The sequence below is a fragment of the Meriones unguiculatus genome, chromosome 9, assembly GCF_030254825.1.
Source record: "Meriones unguiculatus strain TT.TT164.6M chromosome 9, Bangor_MerUng_6.1, whole genome shotgun sequence".
Taxonomy (NCBI): Eukaryota; Metazoa; Chordata; class Mammalia; order Rodentia; family Muridae; genus Meriones; species Meriones unguiculatus.
Genome location: NC_083357.1, coordinates 26,490,381 through 26,506,839, shown reverse-complemented (window position 1 = coordinate 26,506,839; position 16,459 = coordinate 26,490,381). Strand labels below are relative to the sequence as shown.

General features: G+C 39.8%; 1 long non-coding RNA gene across 1 annotated transcript in view; it reads right to left on the bottom strand.

Moving 5' to 3' along the window:
- Positions 1–11,879: 11,879 nt before the first annotated feature.
- Positions 11,880–16,459, bottom strand: part of LOC132656581 (uncharacterized) — a 57,882-nt gene continuing 53,302 nt past the window's right edge. The window contains exons 3-4 of the long non-coding RNA XR_009594334.1: positions 15,963–16,103; positions 11,880–12,572 (exon numbers count right to left, since the gene is read on the bottom strand). This is a non-coding gene — a long non-coding RNA (uncharacterized LOC132656581). The remainder of the gene's footprint in view (positions 12,573–15,962; positions 16,104–16,459) is intronic.

Below are 16,459 nucleotides of genomic sequence, written 5' to 3'. Positions count from 1 at the left end.
GAGTAGCGGCAGCATGTGGAAAAGAGATGCCCAGAGGCTAAGGGTAGGGCAGCGGTGAGCTGAACTCTGAGATGTTTAAAAGTTCTGAAAATGTGTACTAATGGTGCTTGTCCCCATGGTGATTGCCCTGGTGTTTGCATTACAGACCTAAAAATGTATATAAATATGGAAGTCCATTTTATTTTATGCATTTGTTATTATACTGTTAAAAAAAGCTCACAAAGAGCTTTTATTTACTTGAGATACATTTATCTGTAATTGCCGAATTCAAAATTAAAATGGGAAAAGAAACGTTAATTATTTCATCTCGTACTAAAAAAATAAAACCGTCAAAGGTTAATGTAACCTTTTTCTAAAGATCAAATAAATTATGAGAAGCCAGGAAACACATACTTAGGTTATTTTGAATGGATGGATTCATTGTGTTAATTTTTTTTTTTAGATTTATTTATTTTATGGTATGAATGTCTTGTTTGCATATATGTTTGGGTACCAGATGTGTGCCTGGTTCCCCTGAAGCCAGAACAAGGCACTGAATCCCCTGGAACTGAAGTTATAAATGGTTGTTAGCCACTATGGGATGCTGGGAGCAGAACCCAGGTCCTCTGTAAGAGCAGTAAGTGCTCTTAAGCATGGGACCATCAGCTCTCCAGCCTCTCTGTTCGTTTTAAAGAATGTTGTAGGCCAGGGATGTAACAAAGTAGAGGAGAACATGCTTAGCACACACAAGACCCTGGGTTCAATTATTAGAAACCATATAAATATATAATGTTGTCACTCACGGTCTGCCAACACCAAAGTTGAACAACTACACCTTACTTTATGAGGAAGCTCGTTCAGCTTGCCGTGCGGCTTAGGGCAACTCCTCTGGTCCTGGCTGTGACCACGGAACCTGGCTATGCAACATCCAGGCTTGTGGGCATATTTCCCCCTTTGTCACATACAATATTAATGTTAGAAATCAATGTCTGGTGTCTTTTTCCATTGCTTCTCTGCCTTTTCTCTCTCTCTCTCTCTCTCTCTCTCTCTCTTTCTCCCTTCCTTCCTTCCTTCCTTCCTTCCTTCCTTCCTTCCTTCCTTCCTTCCTTCCTTCTTTCTTTCTTAGGCAGAGTTTCTCTGTGTAGCCTTGGCTGTCCTTGCTTTGTAGACCAGCCTGACCTTTAACTCATCATGATCTGTCTGTGCCCGCCTCCCTGTACTGGGATTACAGGTGTGCATCACTACACCTGGCTCTCTGCTTTAGTTTTTGATACAGGGTCATTAACTGAATGTGGAGCTCACCAGTTTGGCTAGACTTGGTATCTTGCAAGAACCAAGGATTCTCTTATGTTTTCCTTCAGAGTGCTGGGAATACAAGTATGTGCTGCTGTGTCTGAATTTCAAGAAAAAAAAATTTTTAAACTAAGTTATAATTTATTAATCAAAATATATTTTCTTTTTTATTACAATTTATTCACTTTGTATCCCTGCTGCAGCCCCCTCCCTCATCTCCTTCCAGTTCCATCCACCTTCCCTCTTCTTTCCTATGCCCTTTCCCTAGTTCCCTGATAGGGGAGGACCTCCTCTCCTTTTATCTGGCCCTAGCCTATTAGGTCTCATCAGGACTGGCTGCACTATCTTCCTCTGTGGCCTGGCAAGGCTGTACCTCCCATGGGGAGGTGATCAAAGAGCAGGCCACTGAGTTCATGTCAGAAACAGCCCCTGTCTCTGGAGAACCCACTTGGAAACTGAGCAACCAATGGGCTGGTTTTCTTTGAACAGGGAGTTCAGGTCCTCTCCATGCATGGTCCTTAGTTGGAGCATCAGTCTCTGCAGGGCCCCCTGGGCTCAAGTATTTTGACTCTGTTGTTCTCTTTGTGGTGTAAAATAAAAGTTCCTGTTTATTTTAAATTATGTGTCTGAATATATGTACAGGGACCTATGGAGCTCAAGTTACAGGCAGTTATGGACTGTCAGATGCGGGTGCTGGGGATCAAGCTCTGGTTCTCTTCAACAGCAGTATTTGTTTTTAGCAGGGAACCATCTCTCTAGCCCTGGGCTCAGCTTTCTTCATGGACTTCAGAGTCAGGTCCTTATGCTTCTGGAGCAGGTATTTGACTGACAGAGCCATTTCCTCCACCTGCTTTTATACTCCTTGAGCAAAAACGTTAAGTGATGTTGGGCTTTAAAAAATGGCTTTAGTCATCACTGCTGCAGGATCATCAGTGGCAATATCAACACAAGGGGAAAAAAAACCCCAAATAGCCTAATGTTAGGATAAAAATTCTCTTGACTTCATGGACTACCAATGGTCTGCACTATTCGAGAACTGTAAATGCTCTAGACAGAGGAAGGAGAGGAGGCACAAGTCAGAAAGAAACAGAGGGGTTAACTAACACCATGAGACACACTGAAAGTTAACTATTCATTGAGTTTAATAATCATGCCTACTGTGGTCCAGGAACTACTGTCACACTGGGTCTATGGTGGTCCTCTCTTTTCTCAAGGAAAGTTCATTTATGTAGGGTTAGGTGGGGTGATAGGAAGAAAAAGAGAAAATACACTAATTACTACATTGCATCACTTCACCACAACTTGTTCGATCTCCTGCCTTTTGAGGAAATTTGTATATTTCAATTGTTTTTAGTTTTTGAGAAAACAATTCGTAGGGATGCCTGGGCACAAGTCTGTCTTCGTTAAGGCTGTAATGATAACACACCACAGACGGAGTGGCAAAACCGACCAGTTTCTCTTTCTTCTGGCTTGGAGGCTGGGAATCCCGGGTCAGGGCTGCAGCTGGTGAGGGCTCTAAGTTGTACTCTGACGCGTTCCCATGTTTTAATATGTTGTAGTGAGGACAAGAAAGCACGTTGGGATTTTCTCTTTTGGTCTCATTTTGATTTTCTTGGTCATGGTCTCATTATGTAGCCCTGAGTGGAACTGTCCCTATAGAACAGGCTGACGCTGAACTCACAGAGATCCACCTGCTTTTGCCTCCCAAGTGCTGAGATTAAAGGTGTGTGCCGCTGTGCCTGGCTCTTTGGATTTTTTTTTTTTTTAAATAAAGGCACTTAAAGCCAATTATTATGATGCTACTCAAATGCCCTACATTTTACATCCCTGTGCTGGATATGGAGTCTTGACACTATAAATTTGTTAATATGCATAGTCAGTCCAAAACAGCTTTCTTTGGATATGGTTTTGTTTTCCTAAGTAAATATTTGGCTGTCCAGTGGCTAGATCACAGTGTACATAGGTTCTTAGCTAGAGGTAACTTTTTCTCTTATGAGATATTTCACATTTACCATCATTGTGACTCCACCAAGTAGACCCAGTATCAGTGCTGAGCATCTTACAGTGTGCGGGCCATTCCATCAGCAGAGGCTGACCTACCAGAACAATGGTGTTCAAATTGTGAAACTTGACGTTACATGTATGTTTAACTTTTTATTTTGTCTCTATTGTTTGGACCCAAGGCTTCAAATGAATGCTAGGTTTGTGTTCTACCACTGGGTTATACCCTCTTAAAGAAGTGTTAAACTAGTTTTAAAGTCATTATACTATTTCGTATTTTCACTAGCAGTGCACAATCTATCATTCTTCCAACATGCTTGGCAATAATCTGGTGCTGTTTGTGTCGTTCTGATTGGGCCTCTTATCTAAGGCCAGTGTATTGTGATTTTAATGGTTCTTTTGGATTAACATAGTTGAGCATCTTTTTATGTTTGCATATCTTTTTTGTGTATGTGTAATGTGAAAATGCCGTTTAGTTTTTATAGAATGCGTAGCCCTTTTTTTTTTCACTACCATAAAGTGAAAAACAAGGTCAAGCCATTCTAAGCCAAAGATGAGTTACATTTGTTGAAGAGTTCGACATCTATATTCATGAGGAATATTCAGCAGCATTTTTTAGAAAGATGTTTTTGCTGGGTTTTAGTATCAATGTAATAGCAGCCTGATAAAATGAGTTGCAAAGAATTCTCTCTTCTCTATGAAGTGGGCTGAAGCTCATTCTTTTTCTTCTTTAAATGTTGGAAAGAATTTGCCAATGAAACCATCTGGATTAAGAGCTATCTTTGCAGGAAGATTTTTTTTTTTTTAATTATAGGCGCAAATTTACATTCTTAATAGTAGTGGGTTATTCAAATTTCAGCATTTTTTCATCAATTCTTACGAGTTTTGGGTCTTCAAAAAATCTCTTAATTTGGGGGTCCAGTTAGTTGGCTCAACAGGTTAAGGTGCTTGCTGCCATACCTGTTGATCTGAACTCAACCCCCAAACCCACATGAAAGAAAAAGAGGCCCAGTTCCCACAATTTGTACTCTGACCTCACATGCACATCATGGCACACTGGTACAAATATGTGCGTGTGTGTATGTTTCCTTGCGCACACACACACCTAAATGTCATACAAAGGAGAGAATTATTCATTTTGTGTGCTTTGTCAGTTTTGTGGGAGTAAAGTTGTTAGAAGCATTCTGTATCACACTATTAGTCTCCAAAAGAAAAAAAAATTCACACTTCCCCCATTCCACATATCAATATTTTTCAGATTTTCTCTTATTTTTGTCAATTTTATTACTTATCTTATCAGTTTGTTTATTCTTTATGTAGAACCAGGTTTCATCATTTTCTGTTTTATATGCCAGTGCTTTATTTTCTTTTATATGTTTTGCATGTAATTTCTCTTTTTTCTAGACTCTTACCAGGAGAATTTAGTTTTTTATTTTAGCATTTTCTTCATTATGATCATCATCATTTAACATGTATTTTGCCTTCTCAGCAATGCTTTTTGCACACGGCAAAGTTTCATGTTATACAGTTAGAAATAGTCTCCAAACAGAGCATGGGTTATTTGGAAATGTATAATTTGTCAGGGATTTGTGGCCCATGCCTACATTCTGAAAGGCTGAAGCATAAGGATAGTGAGTTCATGGCCCTCCTGGGCTAGACTGCAGCAAGATTCTGTCTGTAGGCCTCATGTACCCCAGGAGAGCTATGAAAGAGTCACAACACATGAGCATATCACAGGGTTTTTTCGCAGTGTCAAAAGGTTGGATACCCTTGATAGACACGGATGACAGCATTGCCATGTTGTCTGTGTACTTTCAGGGATGACCCTGAGAAAATACTTCCCTGGGCACTCGCTAAGTTGGGAATCCCTTCAATGGCATCCTCAAGGCTTTCCCTCTTTAAATGAATTTACAGTTCATACGTTGGGGATTTCAAAGAGTGGGTTCTTGCCCTCCAGGCTTTTGTATTGTGCCACTGAAGAGTTTCGTAATTCTCAGTTTTGTATTGCACTAGTGAGGGATTTTGTAATTCAGTCTCTGTAATTTCCTGGGCATGAATCACTGTGACAATTACAGATGCCTTCTCTGCAGTGAGCTTGTTTGAAGTTTTAAAATGTCACCCCTCTCCTTGCTATTTTCATATCATTTTGTTGCACTTGAAACTCTTTCTAACTGCAGATCTGAATGAGCAGTGAAGAGAAACCATGGCACAGCTAGAATACTATGTCATCTTGAAGTTTCTACTGCCACAGAAGAAAGCCCTGTAGTTTTTAGTCTAGCCTTACTGCAAGTTCTCAGGAGATAGGTAGAATGAAGTAAGATTCTTTGTTAGAATGCAAGTAGACCCTAGCACTATTTAGTTTTTGTTTTGCTCTATAGCCTTATGAATAAGTTTCCACCATCTGCATTTCTCATGCCATGCTGGTCTTCTGAACTCCCACAAGAATGGCCTATTAAGTATTGTTTACATGCTCTAAGGCTCCCCAAGCCCCCAGCTTCATTCTCTTCCACCTTCTTTTTGTAGGCCAGCTCCAAACACAGTCAGGAAGCAGAAATGTGAATGCCGGAAATCACACCACTTTCTTCTGTTTATACAGTCTGGGACTTCATAATGTGGAATAGGGCCATCATATTCAGGGTGGGTTGTCCCTCCATGTTAGGTTTTTCTGAAAACATCATCATAAAGACACTCAGAAGTATGTTTCCATAGTGACGGTAAATCTTGATAAAGGTAACAATGAAGATTAACCACCAAGGAAGGAATATGTATGTTCATGATGTGTATGGGAGTGCATGTACCACAGAAAGAGGTCAGAGACAACTTTCTGGAATCATTTCTCTCTGTCCACTGTGGGCTTAGAGACTGAACTCAGGTCAACACTTGTACAGAAGATGCCTTTATTAGCTCTCTGGACCTTGCCACCTTTTGAAAAATAAGGTAGACTAAAAATCCCCTTTCCACTCATTTTATTCTTGGATCCAGTTTCCACTTACCCTGCCCACTAGAACCCTTCATTCTTTGAGTATCTTTCTAGCTATTTTTTTTACATATGTAAACAAATACTAACATATATTTATTTCCTGCCTTTTATATAATGGTAGTATGCTATACATAATGTCCTATTCTCTGTTTTTCTTACTCTAAAATATGTCCTGATTTTTTTTCTAGCTATGTATTTTCTTGCTGTATAGAGTTTCATGTATCACAATTTAAATAATGAAACCTCTATTGATGGACATTTAGATTTTGAAAGGGATCTTTTCTTATGGAAATTATTGTTGCAATGCATAGTCTTGTCCTACATTTTTTTTTGTCTGTTGGATAATTTCCCATAGGTAGATTGTTAGATCAGACAGCATTTGCATTTGTAAGTTGTTAGCTGTGCTAAACGGTCCCCCATTGGCAAGCCTAGCTATTTCTGAAGTGTTCGCTTCTGAAGTGCCTTGAGGTGTTCAACTAGCTGTAAAAGTTTTTCTTCACTGGGTTAGAGGAAAGTGAAGGAGAGATGGCACTTTTGAGATCATTTTCAGAAACAACATCAAAACTCTTTTGACAGGAAAGAAATAAAAGAAATGAAGTTTCACTATGTGTGATGTGTTGTTCTTGGTTATGTTCATAAATCCTTACCAATGCTTGGTGAAGTTGCTTTTAGTTTTTGCCCATTCATCCAACCATGTAGGACAAAGTTGCAGACAGGCCAAACATCCAAGATTGTGCAGATGGATGATGCTCGGTAGAGTCCCGAGGGCTTTTTCTTCTACCTGAGAGACCCCTCTTCTCATGGTGAGGTCAACTCTGCCATGATGGTTAGTCCATCTCATCCCTGAGTGTCCTGGTAGGACGCACTTTGAGGTCTGCATATGCTGATGATCTCTAACGCACCCCCAACTCAGCTGAACCTCAAAACTCACTGCCAGAAGATGGCGCTCAGTTTAATGTTCTGGAGTAAAGTTTTTTCATAGTTCTGTAGATTAGCTTGTCTAATAATAGCATTTTCAGTTGCATAAAGCTAAGATAAGGCAAATAGCTCATTTGCTTGAGGACATAAATTAATTGCTGGCAGAAGTCCATCATGAGAAAGAATATATGTTTTGACTATAGTCCACTGAGCAAGAAATCTTAATTTCAGCAGTTCATTTCTGGATGACCTGAGGCACTGTATCACCATGACTGCGTCAGCACCCCATTTCAGAATTAAGGGGTCCTTACAGATAACTCTCATTATCAAGTACAAAATTTGTCATGACTTTTTAATGCTGCGTGAATCATGACCTGTGTGAAAAATCAGACTTTGTATCCAAACAGAGGCCCACCTGACCCCTTTCTGTTCTTCACCATGTCTGTGACCCCAGGAATTTGAGGATTTTTTTTTCATTTCCTTTTATTCTATCTGAAAAGATGAACCTGTCCATCATATGACGTCAGTAAAACTCATCTTACAAGGATAATACATTTAGCACTAAGCCAGGACATGAGACACACTTATTAGATAGTATTTCCTGTTGTCTTTGCATGCTACTAATCAATTTTTTATTCTCTGTAGAGATTTCTCTAGCACTGACTGTCGGAGGCAGATTTGTGTACTGTGACAACCAACTTTGTGTGTTTAATATGGCCTTCTGCTTGACTAAATGGAAATACTGAGGTAAGCTCTGGCTGACCTTGTCCGCGGTTAGCTTTTGCTTTCTCATGTGTGAGATTTGATTATTGTTATCATTGTCTTAGCATGTGTTGCCTACATACCATAAAATGGTACCATCTCTTTTAATATCCTTCCACAAAAATTTATATTTTTGACCTTCAGTAGGATTGTGATAAGACTATCTGTTCTTGAATGCACCTGTGTGTCTAATGTCATGTGAAATAGCCAGTATTTCCATTTAATAGCTGCCTCATGGTCATGTAGATGCCATGAGCTTTGATTCATCCTTGCCACTAGATGGCACTGTAATAGAACACATTTACTAATTAATTGTCTTATGGTCTAGGATGACATCCATAGAAATGTGAGGCTGAACATGAGAGGACCTTAAAAAGGGGTAAAGTATAACTAGAAGAATTTCATGTTTGAATGGCATATAGGTTCTTCCAAAAGGTAGTCTTAGGATTGTAAGTGAGATTAGAGAGAGGGAGTGGGATAGAGACAAAAAGGAGAGAGGGGGTTAGGGTAGAGACAAAGAGGGGGATATTTTCAGGCACTGGACAGCAGGGCTTATTTCTATGGACCATATAATGCTCTTTAAATTGACTGACACAGTGGTTCAGAGGGAGCTCTTAGCCATTGGTCAAGGTCAAGGTCAAGTTTGTCTCCTACTCTTTTTTATGGGTGTATGTATGGAGTAGCATTCAAGACAGATGGGGCAGAAAAGTCCTCAATGTGAATGAAAGGAAGACTCTTAAAAGTGTAGAATTACACTGAATTACTTATTCCAACCTGGTTAATATCAGATGAAAGGGTGGATGTATGTGACTCAGGGCACCAGATGTGTTTGCCACAGCTACCTAATAAATCATGTATTCTGTAAATTCTTCCAGTTGAAATAAACAAAGAATCCTAATGAACCATCTGCATCTCCAAGTCCTTAGGGGCTACCTAACAGGTATTCGAGCAAATGCTTAGTGAATAAAAATATAAATGGCTATCTCATGAAGTTCAGTGGAAAGAGACATCTTTCCCTTTATATCTTAGAGTAAAATAATTGACAAATCATTTTATCCCTGTGTATTAGTATTTACAATCATGAGAGGTTTGTTTTTGTAGGACTAGGAAGATTTTGCTAAAGGGAAACATAGATTGGACTAGAGGGGAAAATATATTGTACTGGAAGTTACAAGGTGATGATGTATATATTATTTAGGTCATCTTAAATATAGGGATGTGTCTATCTGTCTGTCTGTCTGTCATCTATCCATCCATCTACCAATCTACACATGTATGCACTGTAATGTTTTAAATGTAAAGTGTCCTCTACATAGGCTCATGTGTTTGAACACTGTTACTAGTTAGATGGTTAATCTCAGTTGTCAACTTGATAAGATATAGAATCACCTGGAAGGCCAGTCCAAAGGGGCCTGGCTGTTGAGATTATCCTCATTAAGTTACTGGATACGAGAAGAGCTACACACCATGGGTAGCACCTTTCTCTGGGGTAGGATCTAAACTATATGAGAAAAAGAAGATGAGCTGAGCACAAGCATTCATCCTCTGCGTCCTGATTATGGATGCAGGGTGGCCAACTGCTGCTGCCTTGACTGCCTACCACAATGTATTTTAAACTGTGGATCTTAGTTACGGTTCCTATTGCTGTGAGAAAACATGACCCAAAAGCAAGTTTGGGAGGAAAGAGTTTATTTGGCTTATCCTCCATTATCACTGTTCATCATCAGTAGAAGTCAGGACAGGAACAGGAACTCAAACAAGTAGGGACCTGGAGACAGGAGCCGGTGCAGAGACCTTGGAGGGGTACTGCTTATAGGTTGCTCCTCAAGGCTTTCTCAGCCTGGCTTCTTATAGAACACAGGACCATCAGCCCAGGGATGGCACCACCCACAATGGGCTGGGCCCTCCTCCATCAATCACTGATTAAGAGAATGCCCTTCAGGCTTACCTACAACTTGATTTTATGAAGGCATTTCCTTAATTCAGTTTCCTTCCTCTCAGATGACTCTAGCTAGTATCAGGTTGAAATAAAACTATTTAGTACACTGTAAAACAGAATAAATTATTTTTTCCTTTAAGATGTTTTGGTAAGGGCATTTTATCATAGCAACAAGAAAATCGACTAAGACATTAGTGTTTGTGTATTGTACTGGGAGTATAGAACCATTGGGAAGCTGGAGGTCTAACCAGAGTAAGCACGACCTTGAGGCCTGTTCCCATAGTTCCAGTTTATCCTGTGTTTATTGACATGTGAGGATCTCCATCTTCACACTTCTGCTTCAATAGTGTTGCCTCCCATGATGCCTTCTCAATAGTAATGGACTATGTCTCCTCAAACTGTGAGCCAAAATAAATTCTTACTACCTTGTATCGCTTCTGCAAAGTATTTGGTCACAATTATGGGTAAATAGATAGTATAGAAAACTTGTACAAAGAAGTGAACTCACTACTGTTGCTACAAGAAACCCAACAATGTGATTCTTATGTCTTTTGAACTGGTTTGCATAAGAAATATGTAAGAGCTTAGGGCCAATGTATTATATTTCGGCAAAGAATCTGGCTATGTACTGAAAATTTGAGTGAGGCTGAACTAAAAAGTCATGGATTAAGTGGTTTGCCAAAGGGAATTTCAAAACTGTAGCATTCAGGCTTTGGCATGGTTGTTGCTCATTGCTTTCAGTCATATTTATGGTGAGGAACAGCTGAATGATGGGAAACATTTACAGTTTGATGAAGAAAGGATCATGTTCGCATTTGAAGTTGTGAGCAAGGCTGTTTTGGCAAAGCATCTGTCACTTCTAAGAAGATTACTGATATTAAAGAGAAGCTGTGGACTTTGCCAAGGGAAAAATGAGACAGACAGGTGAGACAAATGAGAGAGGTGGGACAAAGGGCAGGTGAGAATGCTATCCACCGAAAGCTACATGGTTAGCAGTACAGATTCACTTGAAAGGAAGAGTGCAAAGCTAGACTTCAGGGTACCCAGCTTAAAAGTTACTGTATCAAAGTGTTTTCCCAGGCTAATGCAGGAAGGCACAGAGACGCCACTGCAGCTGTGATCCAAAGTTGACAGGCTATATCTCCAGCAGGCAGCAGAGCTTGTCAGAGCACTCACATGGTACTGGCTTTGCGTGCATGCAAAGTACAAGACTTACAATGGGCAAGAGTTTTTAAGAAGGCTTGTGCTAAGGTTTTAGAAAACCATGGAGGCAATGAGAGAAGGGTCATAGAAAAACAAACCCTAGTTATTCAAAGGGAACACAAAGCATTTAGGTGCTTTTAGAAGCCTCGTGGGGCGGTGTAGATAAACACTATCATTTAGAGCCTGCCAAAAGGCACCGAAAATTTCCCAGGCTTTTCTTCTCCCTACAGTCTTGTTATGTAGCCCAGGCTTGCCTCAAACTTGTGATGGTCCTTCTGCTTCCACCCGCTGAGTGCTGGGATCAAAGGTGCGCATCACTGTCACGCCATTTCCTAGCCTTTTGAATGAGCCTTCTGCAGCTCTATCGCTGGTGATAAGGAGAGTTCCCTCTTTACAGGGTCTTGAAGATCTCCTTCAGTTATTTCAGCTTATGAGTGGATCAGAATTTACCATTTGTTAAGCAGAAGAAAATAACATCAGCCTGCCATGGTGTTGCTCACCTGTAATCCCAGCACTCGGGGAGGCAGAGGCATGAGGATCTCTGTGAGTTCGAGGCCAGACTGGTCTACAAAGTGATTCCAGGACAGCCAAAGAAACCACAGAGAAACTCATCTTCGAATCCCTTCCCCCAAAGAAAGAAAGAAAGAAAGAAAGAAAGAAAGAAAGAAAGAAAGAAAGAAAGAAAGAAAGAAGAAAAACAACATCTTTGGAGAAATGTAGTAAATTCCAGACTGTGCAATCATTTATTCATAATGTCAAAGTCCAATTTAGAATTTCCAACTATGTCAGGAGACAGGGGCCAAGGGCAGAAACAAAAAGGGTAAATTCATCAATGTGGGTTAGACTTTTAATTTTTTCTTTATTTTTGAAAATTACATACATGTATGCAACAAAATATTATATGTAGCCACCATTTTCTTCCTTCAGCTCCCTTCATGTCCAGTTAACACGTCACCTCCAGACTCCACTCTCTCTTTCTAATTTTTAATAACCCACTAAGCCTATTTAGTGTTACCCATAGTGCATTGGTGTGAGGATACCAGCTGCAACACGAGGGTCCTCTATGGCCACATCTTCAAAAAAGAATTCTCTTTCCCCTAGAAACTATCAAAGGCCAGTAGTTTCTCAGTAAGGAATGGGGCCGGAGATTGTCTCACACATCTATGCTGGTGTTTTTGACTGGCCTAGTCTTATGTAGGTCTTCTGCAAGCAACTATAGCTGCTGTGAGAGTGATGCCCCATCATGTTTGGAAGCCGGTATTTCACAACACTCTTCCCCATCTGATATTGGCTCTTACATTTTTTCCATGCTTCTTCTTTGATGTTCCTGGAGCCTTTGTCCGGGTAAGGGGTTCATAAAGATGTCTACTCAGCACCCAGTTCTTATTTTCAGCTCTTTGACCTGTTATGCATCTCTCTGTTGACTTCTGTCCACAGCCACAGGAAACTTCTCTGACCAAGGTTGAGAGCAGCTTGGGTCTACCAGTATATTCCGGTCTATGGGAATAAACACAAATATTTGAGCATCTAGCAAAATAACAATAGCAGTTTCTACCCTAGGGCCTATGATGTCCCCAACCATAGGCTTTTGACCAGAATTACTGTACCAGGCATGAAAATTCCTCCTGTGGGACAGGCCTCAAATCCAGATGGAAAGTGTTTATTGATCCCATGACAGTCGTGCCACTAATACCAGTGGGCATGTTTGTGTAGCAGGTAGGCATTGCCGCACGCAGGCTGCAGAGCTGGATCCTCAGACCACTGATGTTTTTTTTTTTTCTCTTTTTCTCTCTCTAGCACTTTCTGGAACTAGAAAACTACCCAGAAGGAAGAAACTTCCCTTTTGGTTGGAGAGTTATATATCTATGTCTTAGAGTCAAAGTGTGTGCTGTTTTTCTGTACCCATGCAGGATAATTATATTTGAACTCTTTTTACTTTCTTTTTTTATTATATATTTTGAAATTAGTTTATTAACTGGTGGGTAGCCATAAATCTTCATACATTTTTAGTTTTGGGTAAGTCATCTATGACCTTTTTCTCTCACTCATCCCCTGCCCCCACCCTTGCTTAATCCTTTAACTCCAGGTAATCTCTTCTTCCATTTTACATGCATTCTGTTGTCCCTGTAATTATTATTTCTAATTGGGTTGTGATACGTGGATTAAATCTGTAGGGATTGCCATACATCCTTTTTTTTTGGCTTAGATCTCCCCTCTGCCTCTGGCATCCCACATACTACTGCTCCTCTCCCCGTTTAAGCTTTTCCGTCCCCCAAGTATGGAATGCTTGATGAATTCGTATGTGTCTTTTTGAGAGGCCATGCTGCTCTTCTCCACATTGCTCCAGTTTTTTTAGTATATGTGCTGCTGAAGCAAGCACATGAATTAGGTTTTCAAGGATAATGGAATCACAACTTTAAACCAAATATATTTAAATATTAAAGAATGTAGATTGAAAACAAAGACTGTCACCAGAAAATTAGAATCTACAGAAACATCAAAAGTGAAAAATTCAGAGTAATAAAGGATTAAAAAGTCAAGAGCTGAGCTGAGGCTGTGCATGTGACAACAGGAAGCTGAAAGGAGGTAAGGGGCAGAGAGGAAATAGGATGGGAAAGACAGAGAGGAGCAAAGGGTGCAGATTGAACTCTGTAAAGCTCCGTCTGTATGTCTAATTGAAGTTGCTGGAGTAGAGGCTGGAGTAGGGGAAAGAAAGGAAACATTTAAAGAGACATTGGTAAAATAAACTTTCAAACCAAAGAGGTCTGTCCAAGTGCATGTTCATGAAATTCTACAAAGCCCAAATGGGGCAAACACTGTGTGTGTGTGTGTGTGTGTGTCTGTATGTGTACATGCACTATGCTTCTTCCAAGCAATAAAAAAATGTACGTATTCTTTTTCAGTCTCACAAAGAACATTTGTCTAAATAAGCTGTGTCCTGGGTCATAAAGAGAGTGTTGAAAACATCAAATGACCAAAATCACACAGGAAAAATCTTCTGATCACAGAAGGTGAGTGACACATATGTACCATACAATGTAAGAGTCACATCCAGATTCATAAAGTACAAACTCCAAAGCAAAGATGCCCTGTTATATCTGCTTGAGCTGACTCATTCTCAGGAAACAGAATGGGAAATGAAAGGTAATAACTCTATAGAAGAACTGAAGCCTGGCAATACAACCAAGGACTCAAGGAGAACAGCTAGTAATGAGTCACATGGGCACTGCATAACCCTGAGAGAATACGGAAGGAAGGGATCTCTGCCAAGAGGGTTCATTTAAAACAGCTTTAATTCCTACCTAATCATGCAATCCCAGAAGCTTCAAATTGAGGGGAATTCTACAAAATACCTGCCTGATAATTCTTAAAATTGTCATGAAAACCAAGAAAAGGCTGAGAAATAGTGAACCAAAGATGACTAATGAGAAATAATGACTGAGTATGATTCGACGCCCTAGTTGGGATTAAGGAAGAGAAAAAGGAAACAATAATAAGCAAGCTAGAGAAATCCAAATCAAGCCTGAAGTTTGGCTATTAATACACCAACATAAGTTTATAAAGTTTCCTTTTAAAATATATTTATTGTTTAAGATTTTTATACCTACAAAAAAGTTTTTTTTTTATTGTATCTTATCTTTCATTCCTTCTCCTCCTAGAGCCCCGTATAGCCCTCCCAACTTCCTGTTAGCTCTCTCCTTGCTCCCCTCCCCCAGTAACTTACTGATTTCAATTAGTGATGCCAATATGGCCACAGCTGTATTGCCATCTACTGAAGCATGGTCAGCCTATCAGGGGTCACATCCCTTAAAAAATGTAATCCCTAACCTCTAACAGCCATTTACTATCAATAGATCTTTAGCTAGGGCAGGGGTGGGACCTCATGAATCCATTCTCATGTTGAAATATTGATTGGCTTGGTCTTATTCAGATCTTGTGCAGGCAATCTTTGAGTGAAAGGGCCCTATCATGTCTGGAAGACACTACATCACAACAGTTAAGTTTCTAAATCTTGATAGGGGCTGTGGTTTAAATATGAAATGTCTGTGCCCCATTCTCTACCCCCATGCTCTTGTACAGATGCTTGCTTCCCTGCTGGTGTTATTTGGGGGGGCAATGGAAGCTGCAGGAGGTAGGGCCTAGCTAGAGGAAGTAGTGCACTAGGGAAATGTCTTTGAAGGGCACCCAGTCTGTGGTTCCCGCTGCTGTTAGGGGCATGTGCCACCATGCCCAGCTTTTTAAAAGGTGGACTATGGAGATCAAAATCAGCCTATCATATTGGCACAATAATTGCTTTACTGACTATCTGCCACCCAAATCCCATTTTTTAAAAAAGTTAAGTTACAATGCATTTTATGGGATACATCTGAAGGTCTTTACTCAAGAGATTTTGATAAAACGGTCAGGCTGCGTTGCCAAGTGAGACAGAGACACAGAATAGCACCTACACCACTTGTCTCTTCCGGTTATGATCCTCCTGCCAGGTAACTGCTCTATCACTGATTATCTCATCTACTTTTGAAATTCACATAAATAGAAGCATGAAGTGCTTACTCGTGTCTATCTGGATGTTTTCTTTTAACTTTGTACCTATGAGACCCAATCATATTTTTGTTACAGTGGTTTCTTTTTCTGTTAATATGTGTAAGTATGCTGTATTCCTGGTCGCAAACTATTTACCCTGTGGACACTGGGGATTTTCCATTTTGAGCTTATCGTAAACAGACACTGATGATTCTTGGCCTTGCCTTTTTCTTAACATGCGTGTATACTTACTGTAGAATTTTTGCTGGTAAGAATTCCTGTCATTGCCATTGCTACTCTTAAGTTTTAATACAAGGAGATATTATTAGATTACATACCCATCAGTAGTGGTCAGTTACTCACCATCTTGGTAGATTCTGTTTTTCTAGTCTAGTCTTGATACTGAGGTGTGTAGTGATAATCTCTTGAAACTTTGATTTGCATTATTCTCTTGGGAGTCATTATGTTGTCCAGGCTGGTCCTTCTGCATTCACCTTTTGAGGGCTGGAACACAGATGTTAATCATTATATCTGGATTTATCATTTCTGTTTTCTATTTTGGTTTTAAGAACTGTTTGGGGAAATAAGATCAGGTTTACATAAAACGTAATTCAGGATATTCATGTACACCCCTACCAACTTTTGTGCAATGTTAGCATTTTATATAACCATAACATAAGTAAATCCCCTAAAAAAACATGATTTCAATATCAAATTATATTCTTACCCCAATGAAATATAATAGTTGTGGGAAATTTCTGTATGCTTTAGAAACTGAAAATCCAACTAATGCACAGTCAAGGATTATAGTTTAGTATGGATTACTTTTATAAGAAATTAATTTGTCTTTTGTGCTTTGG